Genomic DNA, 16,807 nt, shown 5'->3' on the forward strand with positions numbered 1-16,807 from the left:
TCTGTTCTTTTCCTTGGGCTTAGTAGAGTACTGTATAGTCTTCCTCTCCCCCCATCCGTACTCCCACTGCCCCAGTGTGTTGGTTCCTACCTTCTCCCTCTGTTCCTTCATTGTTTTGTGTGGCATTAGCAGTTTGGAGCTTTGCAGCACTGGTGCTATGGGACTTATGACCTTGGTAGGCTTTTGCTTCTAAGCAGCTAAGGAAGCTTGGCTAATCTTGTGGCTGCAGCCACAGCCAGGGTCTCCACACTGGGGAGAGAGAGGAGGGGATGGAATGAGGGGGGTGCGTTGGGTCTGCTAGTGCAGTAGCAACACTGACAGTAGTATGAGAGATAGGGGAGGGATGCTGAGGGAGCTGAGTCAATGAGCTCATGTGACCCAGAAGACCTTCCAATTTCTCTAATGCTGATATGTCACAGAAATCTCCAAGGTGTCTAAATAGAGTGATATTTTTTAAAAATTAAGGAAATCTAAGTTCAACTGTTGAAGAGCAGCTCAATTTAAATAACATGCATTTAGCCATCTTACATGGTAAGTCTGAAAGCACAAAATACATGGAATTTGTGTATATAATTGGCTGTCCCATTTTCTAAATAACCAGGGCTTTTGGTAGAATAGTTCATAAGCATCATGGTCAATAGTGTCCATTTCTCTGCCATGAGGCTATAAGATTTTGCCTGTGTATTTACACACATGTATGTACACATACATATTTGTGTGTGTATACATATATATGCACATATATGTTTTATAGATAACTATATATGCTCAAAATTATATAAGGTTCTAAATAACTTTTTTTTCACTTACATGTTTGAATGTAATCTATTTTGGAATACTTATAAGCTTTTCTGAGTGGTCATTAAGTAAATTTCCATTCAGCATTTAGCCTTCTGGATAACATTTATTAAGGGCTACTCTGTGCCAAGCTAGAATTATTAATCAGTTTATCACTTAGTATTCATCCATGAATGTATATACACACATATATTTAGATTAAAATATATACAAAATAAAAACATAAATATAGTCAATAAGTATTTATTTAGCACCTACTATTCCCCAGGAATTGTGGATAGAAACATAAAAAATGAAACATTCCCTACTTGAATGGAGTTTACAAGCTAATTTGGAGGTGGATAATAGTAGCAACACAGGGCATCAGGGGATCAGGGAAAACCTCATGTAGAAAATTGTGCTTGAGTAGAGTTTGGAAGGAAAATAGTTAATCTAAGATAAGGATAAGTAAGTAAGTAAGTAGGGAATAAATTTCAGGGACCAGGGCATCCTGTGCAGAGATATAGGGAAGGGAATTAGAGAATTATATGTAGGGAATAGCAAGGAGGCCAGTTTGATTGAACTATTAGGGAATACAGGAAACAACATGTGCATAGACAATTTTTTAAAAATACAAATTATTTGTTGTGAAGGAAGAAACACAAGTGGGAGATCAGAAAAGGCATTATGCGGGAGATGGCATTTAAGCTGCTTTTGAAGGGAGCTAGGAATTCCAAGAAACACAGATTAGGAGACAGAGGATTACAAGCATGGGAAAAAAATCTGTATAGAAATATAGAGGCAGAAGATTGAATTTTATATTTGGGGCAAAGTAAGTAGGATGTTTTGACTAAAATTTCAAGTACACAAGGTAGCATAATATGAAATCTACCTGGAAAAATAAGTCAGAATCTTATTTTTGTAAAGGGTAAAGGATATTACATGTCAAAGAAGCTAGTATTTTATTCTAGAAAAATTTGGGAACCATAGAAACTTCCTGAATAGGGGAGTGACATGATCAAATCTGTTCTGTAGTAATATTAATTTGTCAGTTATATGAAAACTGAATTTAATATGAAAGAGCCCAGATATGGGGACATTAATCAGAAGGCTAATAGAATTATCTTCATGTGAAATCCTGGGGTAGCTATATGAGTAAAGAAAAGGAGGGTAGAAGGGGAGGAATATATAGAAGTACATCAGTCATACTTACTAGATGAAATTTTAAGATCTGAGGTTAGGAAGAGAAAAAGAAATGACGTAGAAAGGTTTTAATTTGCTCAAAGCACTCTTTCTCATGAACCATATTCCTTGTTTTGTGGCTCAAATAATTGCCTAAAGTCAATTGGGTTTGGGGATAGAAACAAAACTTTAGTGACCTCAGTTCCAGGTCAACTGTTTTAATTGTTTGTGTTTTGTTTTGTTCCTGCTGGGAATGATTTGATCTAGTTTATATTCTTGACAAAAAAATAAAAAAGGATATCAAAGTCAGTTTCCACCACATGATGTACTCCTACTCCTGACCTCCTGAATTAGGCGCCCAGCTCCAGGCTTCATTCTGTGCCCTGTCTCATGCCCCATTGGGATCTGATGGTGTTGCATTTCACTGTATTTCTTGGCTTTGTGAATTTGCTCAGTTCTCTTTTTGGCCTTGCTATTTTACTCTGGGAGATTGTTAGGTCACATGGAAGAGAAAGGTTATCATCATGGCCCAGGATCTTAGAGGGAGAGAGAGAGAGATCACTAGAGTATCTTAACCTGAGAGATCACTCTGTCCAACCCCATTCTTTTACAGGAGAAGAAACCAATGGACAGAAGTTAAATGATTTGCCAAAGGTCATAGGCTACTAAGTAAGTGGTGAATCTTGACTAGGAATCCAGGTCTCCTGAATTCTAAGTCAAATATTAGTGATTGGACTGATAATAGGATCATAGAATCAGAGAATTTTAGATTGAAAGGGACTTCAGCAGACATCAAGTGCAAACCATAAACATGAGAAATCCCCGCTGTCATTTACTAATCAAATAGTCATACACATTCTGCTTGGAGAACACTAGTGAGGAGGAACCTACCACTTCTCAAAGTAGTCCATTTTATTTTTGACTATGTCTGATTGTTAAAAAGGTTTTTTTTTTTCCTATCAACCCTAAATTTCCCTCTTTGAAACTTTAACTTAAAGACTTGCACAGATCCAAAATTTCTGAGAACAAAGAATAATTTGCATTTTTTTTTCTTTCAGACCTAATAAAGTAGTATGCTGAGTTTTAAAATAGCATCTTTTGTTAATCTTTTAAACATCTTTGGCTTTAGTTAACATCCTGTATATAAAATTATATTTAATTCTTTTAAATTAAATTTTATTTTTGTTATTCTCAACTTGATAAATGCCAACAAATGCAAGTATTTCCATATTCAAAGGTTAAAACTCTGTCTCCATTGTGTACAGCTTGTTTTTAAAGTATATAATAAATTTAGCATATTAATTTTAAAGCTATCTTGCTAATCTATTTTCCTCTGAGCTTTCTGTCCTTGTCTTAAAATTTTTAAAACATTTCTTGCTACTCTTTTCCTTTTTTATCACTACTACTACCATCCTTTCCCTCCAAGAAATAGCTCTTGTCCCCTGCAACTACTAAGTATAGTAGACAGTAGACTAAGTTTGGTAAGATAAGCTGCATGTTTCAGAGTGATGGGGAAGTGGTGGTATGTGTATTGTACAGTCTTTGGACATAATCTGAAGTCTTACCCCACCATAATACACACGAGCGTGTTCTTTGCCCTCCCATTTGCTATTCTTTGGAGAGCTGGCAATTAGGGTTAAGTTTTCCTAATGAAAGATCAAAAGGCTCTCTTCATTCCTTTCAGCTGTGCCTCAGACTGGTCAGCCTCCCCATGACTGTCATTTCCCAGCTATTCTGACTAAAACTCTTCAGGGTGTCCTTAAAGCATTCCTCCTGCTCTTCCTTTAGTTGACTCTGCAGAAATCAGGGCATCTGTTGGTGTCCATTCTCCATATGGGTATAGATCAGCAATATCATACAGTAATAATCCATGTTTCTATAGGGAAAAGTGATCTCTTTATGACAGTTCTGTAAGAAAAGTAGTGTAAGCATCATTAACCCTATTTTGTAGATGAAACTGAACTAAGGCTCAGAGTATTAAATGTTCCCAGTATTTAAGAGAGTATTTGGAGCTAGTTTTTCAAACTTAAAATCTAGTTTTCTCCTCACTGTCATGCTAAAATTGGAGCAATATAAGATAAGCATGGCTTTTACACAATGAAATGATAATATGAAGAGTTCATGAAGAGTTCCATTTTTTTTCACACAGCTGTCAAAAACACTTACCTGATTCACAAATTTGACCATTTTATGTCCCTCTAAACAACAATCAGTCAAGAAGCATTTATTAAGTACCTACTACCATGTTTTCCCGATAATAAGACACTGTCTTATTATTTTTTTGGACAGAAAAACTCCAGAGGGCTTATTTTCAGGGGAGAGCTTATTTTAATGAACATTGACAGCAATTTTAATAAACAGGTAAATGTGAACAAAAAAAAGTACCTTTATTCAATAATGTTTTAACCCCATCATGCTCCCCGAGTGCTCCTTCTATCTTCCATGATGCCCCCTGAGTTCTTCTTTTATCCTCCATCATGCCCCTTTTATCCTTCATCATGGCCCTTTTATCTACCATCATGCCCCCTCACTCCCGCTTACATACCGGGTTTTTATGTTGTCCTGCCTCAGCTCTTCTCCGCAGCACTGTTCTCAATGGCGCCAGCAAGCAAATCACTGGGGAAGAACAGGATGATGCGCTCACTGCTGCAGCTCTGATTGGATGCAGCTCAGAGCGCGGCATGCATTTCACGGGGGGAGGGGGAGGGAGGGGGAACGGTGCATACAGAGGGTACCGTAATGTAGCGTATAGCGCAGGGGATCACCTTCACTACAGTAGCAGTCTCAATAGGGCTTATTTTCGGAGGAGGGCTTATTTTACAGAAATCTTACACAGTAAAGGGAGGGCTTATTTTCGGGATAGGTCTTATTATTGGGGAAACACAGTATGTGCCTGGTTCCCTACTAAGCACCTGGAAAAAGCAAGTAAAAAACAGTTCTTGTTCTTGTGGTACTCACAATACACTCTAGAAGATCTATATTATTTCTAGGATCAATTATAACCTCTACTATTTGTCACGTAAAGCTTTTCACAACCTACTTCTACTTTCACAACCTATTTCACAATACTTCTAACTCTTGGAATTCCTGTCTTCTTCCAAGACTCAGCCTTTAGAAGGAGATCTTTCCCAGACTCCTCTCCCCTTCCCCCCGTCATATTTCTCTTCTAAGGTATCTTCCATCTATTCTGTATATATTTTGTATGTATCTGTTTATTTGCGTAGTATATGCCCCGTTAGAATGTGAATGCCTTTGGCCCAGGGATCATTTTTACTTCCTGACATCAACCCTAAATTTCCCTTTACCTTGCACAGATCCAAAATTTCTGGGAACAGAGAGAAATTTGCATTTTTTTTTCTTTTGGACCTAATAACATAGTTTGCTAGGTTTTAAAATAGCATTTTTAGTTAATCTTTTAACATAACATCCAGTTAACATCCTGTATATAAAGCTACATTTAATTCTTTTAATAAATTTTATTTTTATTATTCTCAACTTGATAAACACCAACAAATACAAGTGTTCCCTTATTCAAAGGAGAACAGAAAGATTACTATTTTTGAAACTCTTAGTTGCTATTGTATATAGTTTGTTTTTAAAAGTATATGATAAATTTAACATGTTAATTTCAACGCTGTATTTTTCTCTGAGCTTTCTATTCTTGTCCTTGTATTTTAAAAATACTTCTTGGAATTTTTTTCTCTTTTATCACTACCATTACTATTCTTCCCCTCCAAAAAATACTTCCTGTCCTCTATAATCAAGTGGACTGAGAATGGCAAGCTGTGTTTCAGAGTGGTGCTTGGTATACAAGTGCTTAATAAATGCTTGTTGATTGATTATTATGACTTTCCCCCCTTATATCAGGCAGCTAGATGATACAGTACATAGAATAAGAAGTCTGGAGTCAGGATAACCTGAGTTCAAATCCAATATGAATTGTATCAACCTGGACAAGTCTCAATCTCAGCCTCAGTTTTCTCATCTGTAAAATGAGAATGATAATAATAGAACCTCCCTCCCTCTGAGCATCGAATGAAATAATAATTATATAGCAGTTACTGATACATAATAAACATTGTATAAATGTTAGCTAATGTTGTATTATTATAACATATTTCTAAGTCTTGGTCAGCAGACTTGTTAGGGGAAGAAGGTTCTTCCCTACAAGGAGAATGGTAGAAAGGACTCAATACCTTAAAGGGACAAGGTTATTGGTTGATTGTGAAGTGGGTCAAAAGTTCCTATGGAAGCTTTGTAAGCAATCTATCAACCAACAAATATTAAGTATTTATTATGTTCTAGATACCCGGAACAAATATATCAAAACAAGACGTTCTTATCCTTAAGACATGCTTGGAGTAACTTTATAACCAACTTATCATTACTTATACTAAGTAGCACTACAATAGAAACACTAATTAGATTTATACTTTTCAGTTCATGCAATAAAACTTTATTAGTCAAAATTGCAAACAATATAAATATCAACCTCTTTTAAGAATAAACCAGCAATTGAGTTTTCCAAGTTCAGTTAGCATTTTTCATACCAATGCTTATGATAGTTTGTTCTCTTCCCAGGCTTAAGAGATTGTCTGGAAAGTTTCTGTCATTGAGCACTGCTTTCAAGCAGACATAAGCCTCAAATATGAAAGATTGCAGGAACCCATCCCAGTTGTAAAACAGGAGTAGGCTGAAAGCTGTGGCTTTTGGTTAGCTGCTCACAGTTTTTAGTTTATAGACTTTTTTGATTTGTTTGCCACATAATATGATTGGTAACATTAAATGAATTACTTATAAAGCTGTTTATAATATTTTTTCATTGATGATCTATCTTATCAGAGGAACTACCTATGCTTGTCAGTATTTAAGAATACACAGGGGCAGCTAGACAGTACAGAGAATAGAGCACCAGCCCTGAAGTCAGGAGACCTGAGTTCAAATCTGGCCTCAGACACTTAACACTTCCTAGCTGTGTGACCCTGGGCAAGTCACTTAACCCCAATTCCCTCCCCCTCAAAAAAATAAAAAGAATCCTCAGACACATTGTTTACTATGATATACCATAGAAGTACTTATTTTATTACTGAAAAACAACATAGAAAAAAAACAAACCTCAAAACATCTCATCACAAAATGGAGGCTTAAAACCAATTGGAGTTTTTGTTATTGTTGAGTCACTTCAGCTGTGTCTGATCCTCCATGACCCTATTTGGGGTTTTCTTGGAAAAGATGCCATCTCCTTCTCCAGCTCATTTTACAGATGAAGAAATTGAGGAAAATAGGGTTAAGTGACTAGCCCAGGGTAACATGATTATGGTCTGAGTTTGGATTTGAATTTAGGTCCTCCTGATTCCAGGGCCAACACTCTATCCATTGTGTCTTTTAGCTTCCCAATTAAGATAAGACATTCTCGTTTTACTCCCTTCAAGATCTTTTTTCTTTGAGAAAAAACAACAAAATTCTTTTAACATATGCCTAAGTAGGCAGGCAAAAAAACCCAAAACAAAACAAAAACCCACATGCACACATATACATACATTTTATTTTGAATTTTGAATTCTCTGTTAGGAAGGTGATTTATATGACTAGTTATCATTCTTCTTGAGTCAGGTTTGGCCATTTATCAATCTTCAAAATAGTTTGTTTGTACAATGTTGTTTATTGTATAAACTATTCTTCTGGTTCTGCCCATTTCATTCTATATTAGTTCATATAAATATTTCCAGAATTCTCTAGAATTTTGCCTTTCATCATTTCTTATGGTGCAGTATTTTACTATTGCATTCATATGTCATAATTTGTTCAGTCATTTCCCAGTAATGAGTAGTCCATTGGTTTCCAGTACTTTGCCTCTCTAAAAAGAGCTGTTGTAAGTATTTTTGCCCATGTGAGTACTTTTTCTCTTTCTTTGAACTCTTTGAGGCATATGCTTAGTAGTAGTAACTCTATACATCAATAGAGATGTATAATTTAGTAACTTTTAGGGAATAATTCTAAGCTGCTTTGATGATAGCTGGTCCAGTTCACAGTTTCACTAATAATGTACCAGTGTTCTCATTTACCCACAGCTTTCACAATAGTTATCATTTTTTTTTTTTTGGTCACCTTTACCTATCTTATGGATATGAGGTAGAATCTCAGAGTTGCTTTTATTTTCATTTTTCTAATTGATAGTGATTTTGAGCATTTTTAAAGTAGCTGTTGTAGTTTGAATTTCTTTCTTTGAGACCTATCTATTCATATATTTTTACCATTTACCGATTTGGGATTGGCTCTTATTGTATGCTGCAAAATGGGCAGAGTATTTTCATCTTTAGTATTGAGTGATTCCTCTATCTACATTGTTTTTTCCATCTGCAATCACAATAGATTATTTCTAAATATTTTTATATTCAAATAATACATTTAAATATATTTTCAAAATACACACATCATCCCACTTGAAATACAGAACAATGCTATTATGTAAGCTAGACTGAGATTATTTTTTCATTATATAGAGGAGAAAAATTAAGTTCAAAGAGGTCACATAACTGTTATTAAAAAAAGGCTTAGAACCTGGATCTTCTTACACTGTTGAATGGCTCTTATTCTTAAAATTTGAAATAATTTCTTATACATCTTGGAAATAAAACTATCATTTAGGGAAACTTCCTGTAAAGATTTTTTTTTTCTAATTTATAATGTTCTTTTTAATTTTAGTGGCATTGGTTTTATTTAGATAAAATATTTTTTGTAACAAAAATTATCCATTTTAACTTTTTTGATCTTCTTTATCTCTAATTTAGTAGTAAGCTCTTTCACTATCCCTAAATTCCACAGGGAATTTCTTCCATATTCCTCTAATTTGTTTGTGATGTGATCTTTTATATGTTAGTCATTATTTATTTGTAGTTTATGTGAGCATGTGGTGTGAAGTGTTGGTCTAACCTTTCCAGCTTTTTTCAATAGTTTCAATAGTTTCTTTCTTTTTTTTTTTTTTCCCATTCACTATTCACAGTCTCCTGCTCAATCATCCCTCCTTCAGCAAAGCCATCTAGGTCATCCACCTTTACTTTCTCCCAGGGTATATAGGTAACTCCAAGATCTACATCCCAAAATTGTTTATACTCTGTTTTTACACCTTTATTTAAAGCCCAAGCAATCTTTATAAGTTTGGATCCAATTTTATAAGATCCGGAACTAAGTTTCTGAAGTGCCCGATAAGAATCTTGTCTATGAACCATACAAACATAGGCACAACCTCATGGAGGAATCATATTAATGGATTCGATCTGTCCAAATTCTTCAAAAAGATTGGTTAAATCTTGCTGTGTAGCTTTCTTATCTACTTGACCAACCCAGAGAGTAGTACTACAGATACTTAATGTTTTAGATCGGATTGGAGGCAATCCTTTTTTCTGTCTTTCTTTCTCCCTTTCCCTAGCTCTTCTTTCGCTAGAGTAGGAACGAGAAGATTTTCTTTTCCTTTCTCTTGACCGTGAGTGTGATCGCTTTCTGTGTTTGCGCTTTCGAGAACCAGAGCGTGACCTGGACCTTCGTTTTCTTGGTGATCTTGACCGAGATCTTGAATGTGTTCTTGATCTAGAGCGAATAGGCACTTTCTTTTCTTCTTGCTCAAAGATCTCTTCAGCAACATCTTGCCCTTCATCTAACTCCATATCCTGTTGCTGAATATCTATAGAATCATCCAAGTTTGTCTCAGGTTCAAGGAACCTGAGATACCACTACACACCTGTCAGATTGGCTAAGATGACAGGAAAAAATAATGATGAATGTTGGAAGGGATGTGGGAAAACTGGGACACTAATGCATTGTTGGTGGAGTTGTGAACGAATCCAACCATTCTGGAGAGCAATCTGGAATTATGCCCAAAAAATTATCAAATTGTGCATACCCTTTGATCCAGCAGTGTTTCTATTGGGCTTATATCCCAAAGAAATACTAAAGAAGGGAAAGGGACCTGTATGTGCCAAAATGTTTGTAGCAGCCCTATTTGTAGTGGCTAGAAACTGGAAAATGAATGGATGCCCATCAATTGGAGAATGGCTGGGTAAATTGTGGTATATGAATGTTATGGAATATTATTGTTCTGTAAGAAATGACCAGCAGGATGAATACAGAGAGGACTGGTGAGATTTACATGAACTGATGCTAAGTGAAATGAGCAGAACCAGGAGATCATTATACATTTCGACAACGATATTGTATGAGGACATATTTTGATGGAAGTGGATTTCTTTGACAAAGAGACCTAACTGAATTTCAACTGATAAATGACGGACAAAAGCAGCTACACCCAAAGAAAGAACACTGGGAAACGAACGTGAACTATCTGCATTTTTGTTTTTCTTCCCGGGTTATTTATACCTTCTGAATCCAATTCTCCCTATGCAACAAGAGAACTGTTCGGTTCTGCAAACATATATTGTATCTAGGATATACTGCAACATATCCAACATATAAAGGACTGTTTGCCATCTAGGGGAGGGGGTGGAGGGAGGGAGGGAAAAAAATTGGAACAGAAACGAGTGCAAAGGAAATGTTGTTAAAAAAAAAAATTACCCTGGCATGGATTCTGTCAATATAAAGTAATTATTAAATAAAAATTAAAAAAAAGAAAAGAAAAAAATCATAATGAGTTTTAACTCCAATAGCTAAAGTCTTTGAATTCATTGAACTCTAGAATACTAGATTCTTTTGTTTTTTATGTATTATATTTTAAAATCAGTATCAAATAATTTTGAAGATTATGATTATTGCTTTATAGAATCCATTGAAATTCTTGAACTTTTATTCCTCTAGATGAAATTTGCTATAGCTTTTGTAGTTTTATAAAGGTAATTCTTTGGTATTTTGATTGACATGATAATGAAAAAATCGGTTAAGTGGCATAGCTATTTTTAATATATTTACTAAGTCTACTTAAAAGCAGTATTAATATTTAATCTATCTTTATTTATAGATTATGTTGTAATTGTAAATATAGTTTCTACATATGCTGGTAGGTAGATTTCCAAGTGTTTGTTTTTTTCTTATAGTATGGCTTATATCCCTGTACAAGAATGCTTATTTTTGCATTTTTTAAGAACTGTGTAACATGGAATTTTCTAAAGGAAAAAAAGAAACAAGCATTTATTAAGTGCCTACCATGTCCCTCATGCTATGGTAAGTCCCTGTGGTCCCTTTATGAGGAACAAACAGGTCCCCTAAATGAATTATCAGGTCCAATGAGAGTGCTCATTGGACAAACAAAAATTGGACATGCCTTTCCAGGTCTTCAAATATTTATACTCTAGAGATAATTCAAGAATTTGAGAGAGTATAGTTCAGGAGCCCTTTGTGGTAAATGCCATGGAAGGATACCAGAGAGAAGATGTAACTTCATCAAGTAACTGGAAAATTCATCAATTCAAGAGAATTCAAGGCACAGTTGAGAGAACATACGTGTGTGTGTGTGTGTGTGTGTATGTGTGTGTGTGTGTGTGATACTCATGGATAATGAAAGGCAATCACTCTGTTCCAATAGCAGCTTTGCAAATTGTATTCCTGATCTCAGAGAACAGAACTAACTGGTTATGGCCTCAAAAGAGAGTTACTCTAGATAATTAGTATTTAAAATGTAGAGATAATCAGGTCATGAGCAAACTATTCAGAAGAGATGCTTTACACAGTGGTAGCTCTGTTAGGAGTGCTTACCCTCAGATACTCCCATAGAACCTGTGAGAGTAGTACATACCTTCTAGAGACCCAATCTAATGTAATTTGGGGAACCAGGAAAAGGAGCTTTTCAGGGGTCCTCAACCTATGGCCCACGGGCCAGATGAGGCAGCTGAGGATGTTTATCCCCCTCACGCAGGGCTATGAAGTTTCTTTATTTAAAGGCCCACAAAACAAAGTTTTTGTTTTTACTATAGGTCCAGCCCTCCGACAGTCTGAGGGACAGTGAACTGGCCTCCTATTTAAAAAGTTTGAGGACCCCTGCATTAGGTGATAGGAGGGTAAGAAAATGTTGAAGAGAATGGTGGGAAAGAAATGTAGAAGAGAAAAATATAGCTCCTCTAGTATTAGGAGTTATAAATGTGTTTCTTCTGTGTATGTGTATGTATGTATGTATGTATATATATATGTGTGTGTGTGTGTGTGTAGTTTTATATATATATACACAATAGTAGTTACATATATACATATATACGTATATATTTATATACGTATATATGTAACAATAGTAGTTATACTACTATATATATATATACATTGCTACATATATATATATGTAACTACTATTGTAGCTCTCTGCCTATTCTTCCCATAGAGGTTATTTTCCATGTGTGGACAAGTGCATCCAAGAGTTGAGTTTGGAGGGGATGTTTTGTAGCTATTTTTTTTCTGTGCTATCTTAGTTTTTTAAATCTTTGCTAAGAATTAAATATTTCTTTAAAAATTTTTTATTAGCATTTTATTTTTCTCAGTCAAGATTTTTTGTAAACTTTGAGTTTCAGATTCTCTCCCTTCCTTCCTTCCCACCCCTTCACTGAGAAGGCACATGTGGGTAAAACATTTCCATAAAAGTCATGTTGTGAAAGAAAACAGACCCCTCCCCCAAAAAAACCCTCAAGAAAAATAAAGTAAAAAAAAAAGAATATGCTTCAAACTGTATTCAGACACAATCAGTTTTTTTTTTCTGAGTATGGATAATATTTTTCACCATAAGTCCTTCAGAATAGTCTTAGATCATTGTATTGCTGAGAATAGCAAAATTAATTATGGCTGAGCATCCCACAATATTGCTGTTACTTTCTACATAGTACATTTCACTTTGCATGGAGCTAATTATTTCTACTGGACAATTTTTAATGGAAAGCATACTAGTGAGTGCTCACAAGCTCTGTTTGGAGTGCTTACCCTCAGATACTCCCATAGAACCTGTGAGAGTAGTACATACCTTCTAGAGACCCAATCCAGTGTAATTTGGGGAAGGAACCAGGAAAAGGAGCTTTGGTCTAGATAGCTGTAGAGATCAAAAGCATAATTATAGGGCAGTTGCTCTTTAGGGCTTGTGGCTTGAATCCATTATGTGATAAGAGAAAATAAATTGCAGTCTCATAATATCCAATGAAGGCCAATTTTATTCATTATTACCCACACTCCTCCAATCCCACCCTTTTTGAAACTGGTTTCCTGACTGTGTGAACTTCCAGACTCTATTCTTCGGCAAGTACAGACCCTTTCATTCACAGAAACTATGTGTACAGAATTGTCCACTACCACCACAACACTCTTGTTACTGTTCCCCAAGATCATCTTATAGTTGAGACAGGTGAGACAGGTGCCTCTCAGTAGCCACATTCTTCCCTTCAAAGCAGTGCCAGCAAGAAAGAACCTTTTTGCTTTTTTTGGTGGAAAAGAAAAACTACCAAAGGATCAGCTGGCCTGGTTGCGTTTTAGTTTGTACTTCATGTCTAAATGATATTATCTTTATTTTCAAACCCATCCCTCCTCCAAACTTTCTTATTTCTATTGAGCATGTCACAATCCTTCTGATCTCAATCTTTTTATAAGCCTTAACTCCTTTCACAACTGAAACTAACCTCTTCAAAGTCAATAAGACTTTAATGACCAAATCTGAGAACCTTTTTCTCAGTCCTCATCCTTTCTGACCTCACTATTTTGTTTAATGCTGTTGGTCTCTAACCTCCTAGGTACTTACTCCCCAACAATGACAGATTTTTGAGTCAGAAACTTTTAACCTGTAAGAAACTCCAGCCTGTACATGAAAGCAATCAATTATAATATACCTGCCATGTGCTCATCAAACTTTTGCTTTGATAACCTTTGAGAAGGGATATACCATCATATCTCTAGGCAGCCCACTCCACTCTTGGACAGAGATAATTATTAGAAAGTTTTTCTGACATTAAGCCTTCAATGGATTTTTCTACCTCTCATTTGTTACTTCTGGTTTCCTGCCTCATCTCCAAATAGAATGGGTCCAATTCCTCTTTTATATGACAATTTTTCAAATTCTTGAAGGTAATTATGATGTTTCTTCTGAATCTTCTCTTCTCTCTTTTTTTTTTAAATAACTTTTTATTGATAGAAACCATGCCAGGGTAATTTTTTACAGCATTATCCCTTGTACTCACTTCTGTTCCAATTTTTCCCCTCCCTTCCGCCACCCCTTTTCCCCAGATGGCAAGCAGTCCTTTACATGTTGAATAGGTTACAGTATATCCTAGATACAATATATGTGTGCAGAACCGAACAGTTCTCTTGTTGCACAGGGAGAATTGAATTCAGAAGGTATAAATAACCCAGGAAGAAAAACAAAAATGCAAGCAGTTTATATTCATTTCTCAGTATTCTTTCTTTGGGTGTAGCTGCTTCTGTCCATCTTTGATCAATTGAAACTGAATTAGCTCTCTTTATCAAAGAGATCCACTTCCATCAGAATACATCCTCAAACAGTATTGTTGTTGAGGTATATAATGATCTCCTGGTTCTGCTCATTTCACTTAGCATCATGAATCTTCTCTTCTCTAGACTAAATATATCCAGGTCCTTCAAATTATCCTCATATCCCATAAACTCAAGGTTTTTCACTGTTCTGGTTACCCAACTGTACTTGCTAGCTTTTCAATATTCTTTTTAAACTTGGGTGTTCAGAAACAAACATAATATTATAGAAGTATAGTAAAAAAATGTAAAATGGGACTATCACCAGTCTTAGAACCAGTCTCTCTTAATGCAGCCTAAAAGTTTTGGCCACCATTTTGCATTGATGATTCATATGAACATTGTAATCCATCAAAACTCCCAGTTTTTCCAGAACTGTTATCTCACCATATCACTCCCAGGTTGTACTCTGACATTGATTTTTCTGCTTTATATTTATCTCTATTGAGGGATTGTGTTTATCTCAGTGTTCTAGCCCATCAAAATTCTTTAGAATGTTGGTTATTCTCCATTGTGTTAATATTCTACCCATATTTGTGTTACCTTCAAATCTGGATAAACATGCCATTTTTGCTTTTATTGAAGCCATTCATGAAAATATAAAACAGCACAAGGCCAAGCACAGATCCCTTAAATTTCCCCCCATAGATATCTTTTACCATTTTGGCATTAAACTATTTTGAAGTCCTGCTCTTCAAGAAGTTATGAATCCATTTAAATTAAATCCAAATTTCTCCATCTTCTCCACAAGATAATATGAAATATTACTTTTCTTAAAATCTTGGTAAGCAATATTTATAGTACTTCCTTCATTTAGTAATACTTTTAGTATTTTAGTAATGTAGTAAAGTGTTGTAATCTTAGTTGTTTAGTAATTTTTGGTAGTAGTTTCATCAAAAAGAACATGAAGTGAATCTGGCATGATTTTTTCTTGAGGTAATTATACTGGCTTTTTGTAATCACTGCTTCTCTTTTAGATATTTGTTGAGCATTTATTTAGAATTTCCTCAAGAAGAAAAGTCAAGTTCATGAGTTAAAACTTTCAGGCTCTCTCTTTTTTTTCCTGTTTTTTTAAAAAATCAAGTCAATACTTGCCTTTTTTCTTTTTTTTGTGTGTTCCATTATTTATTTATTGTTAGATTTATCTAGTTCTTTTTTATAGCTTTTTATTTATAAGATATATACATGGGTAATTTTTCAGCATTGACTCTTGCAAAACCTTCTGTTCCAACTTTTCCCCTCCTTCCCTCACCCCCTCCCCTAGATGGCAGGTAGTCCCATACATGTTAAATATGTTAAAGTATATGTTAAACACAATATATGTATACATATCCATACAGTTATTTTGCTGCACAAGAAAAATCAGACTTAGAAATAAGGTAAAAATAATCTGAGAAGGAAAACTCATTTCCACACTCATTTCCCAGAGTTCTTTCACTGGGTGTAGCTGTTTCTATTCATTACTGAACAAATGGAACTGATTTGGTTAATCTCATTGTTGAAGAAAGCCGAGTCCATCAGAATTGATCATCATATAGTATTGTTGTTGAAGTATTTAATGGTCTCTTAGTCCTGCTCATTTCACTCAGCATCAGTTCATGTAAGTCTCTCCAAGACTTTCTGAAATCATCCTGCTGGTCGTTTCTTACAGAACAATAATATTCCATAATATTCATATACCACAATCTATTTAGACAATCTCCAATTGATGGGCATCCACTCATTTTCCAATTTTTGGCCACTACAAAGAGACCTGCCACAAACATTCTTGTACATACAGGTCCCTTTCCCTTCTTTAAGATCTCTTTGGGGTATAAGCCCAGTAGAAACACTGCTGGATCAAAGGGTATGCACAGTCTGATAACTTTTTGAGCATAGTTGCAAATCGCTCTCCAGAATGACTGGATGTATTCACAATTCCACCAATAATGTATCAGTGTCCCAGTTTTCCCACATCCCCTCCAACATTCCCCATTATCTTTTCCTGTCATCTTAGCCAATGTGAGAGGTGTGTAGTGGCATCTCAGAGTTGTCTTAATTTGCATTTCTCTGATTAGTAATGATTTGGAGCATCTTTTCATATTTGCCTTTTTTCTAATCCTATTTTGTTTGATTTTGCAAATATTGTTGACAGTATCTAAGCAATATCTGCCTGTTCATTTAGGACCAAAGGCTATCTCATGATCAAGTGATTTGAATTCACCAACATGCTAGGTGCCATCTCACTATCTTCTTAATTATCTTGGATATTAACTCATTAATCATCTTGTTCAATAAAACAGGATATCCTGGACTTCTTTTTTGTAGTCATTTTTTCAGTATGTCCCAACAAAAGGTTCTATTCTTTCTTTGTTTTTTTCCCTCCCAATATTGGCTTTTAAAAATTCAT

The sequence above is a fragment of the Antechinus flavipes genome, chromosome 2 (assembly GCF_016432865.1).
Source record: "Antechinus flavipes isolate AdamAnt ecotype Samford, QLD, Australia chromosome 2, AdamAnt_v2, whole genome shotgun sequence".
In the NCBI taxonomy this organism is placed as follows: domain Eukaryota; kingdom Metazoa; phylum Chordata; class Mammalia; order Dasyuromorphia; family Dasyuridae; genus Antechinus; species Antechinus flavipes.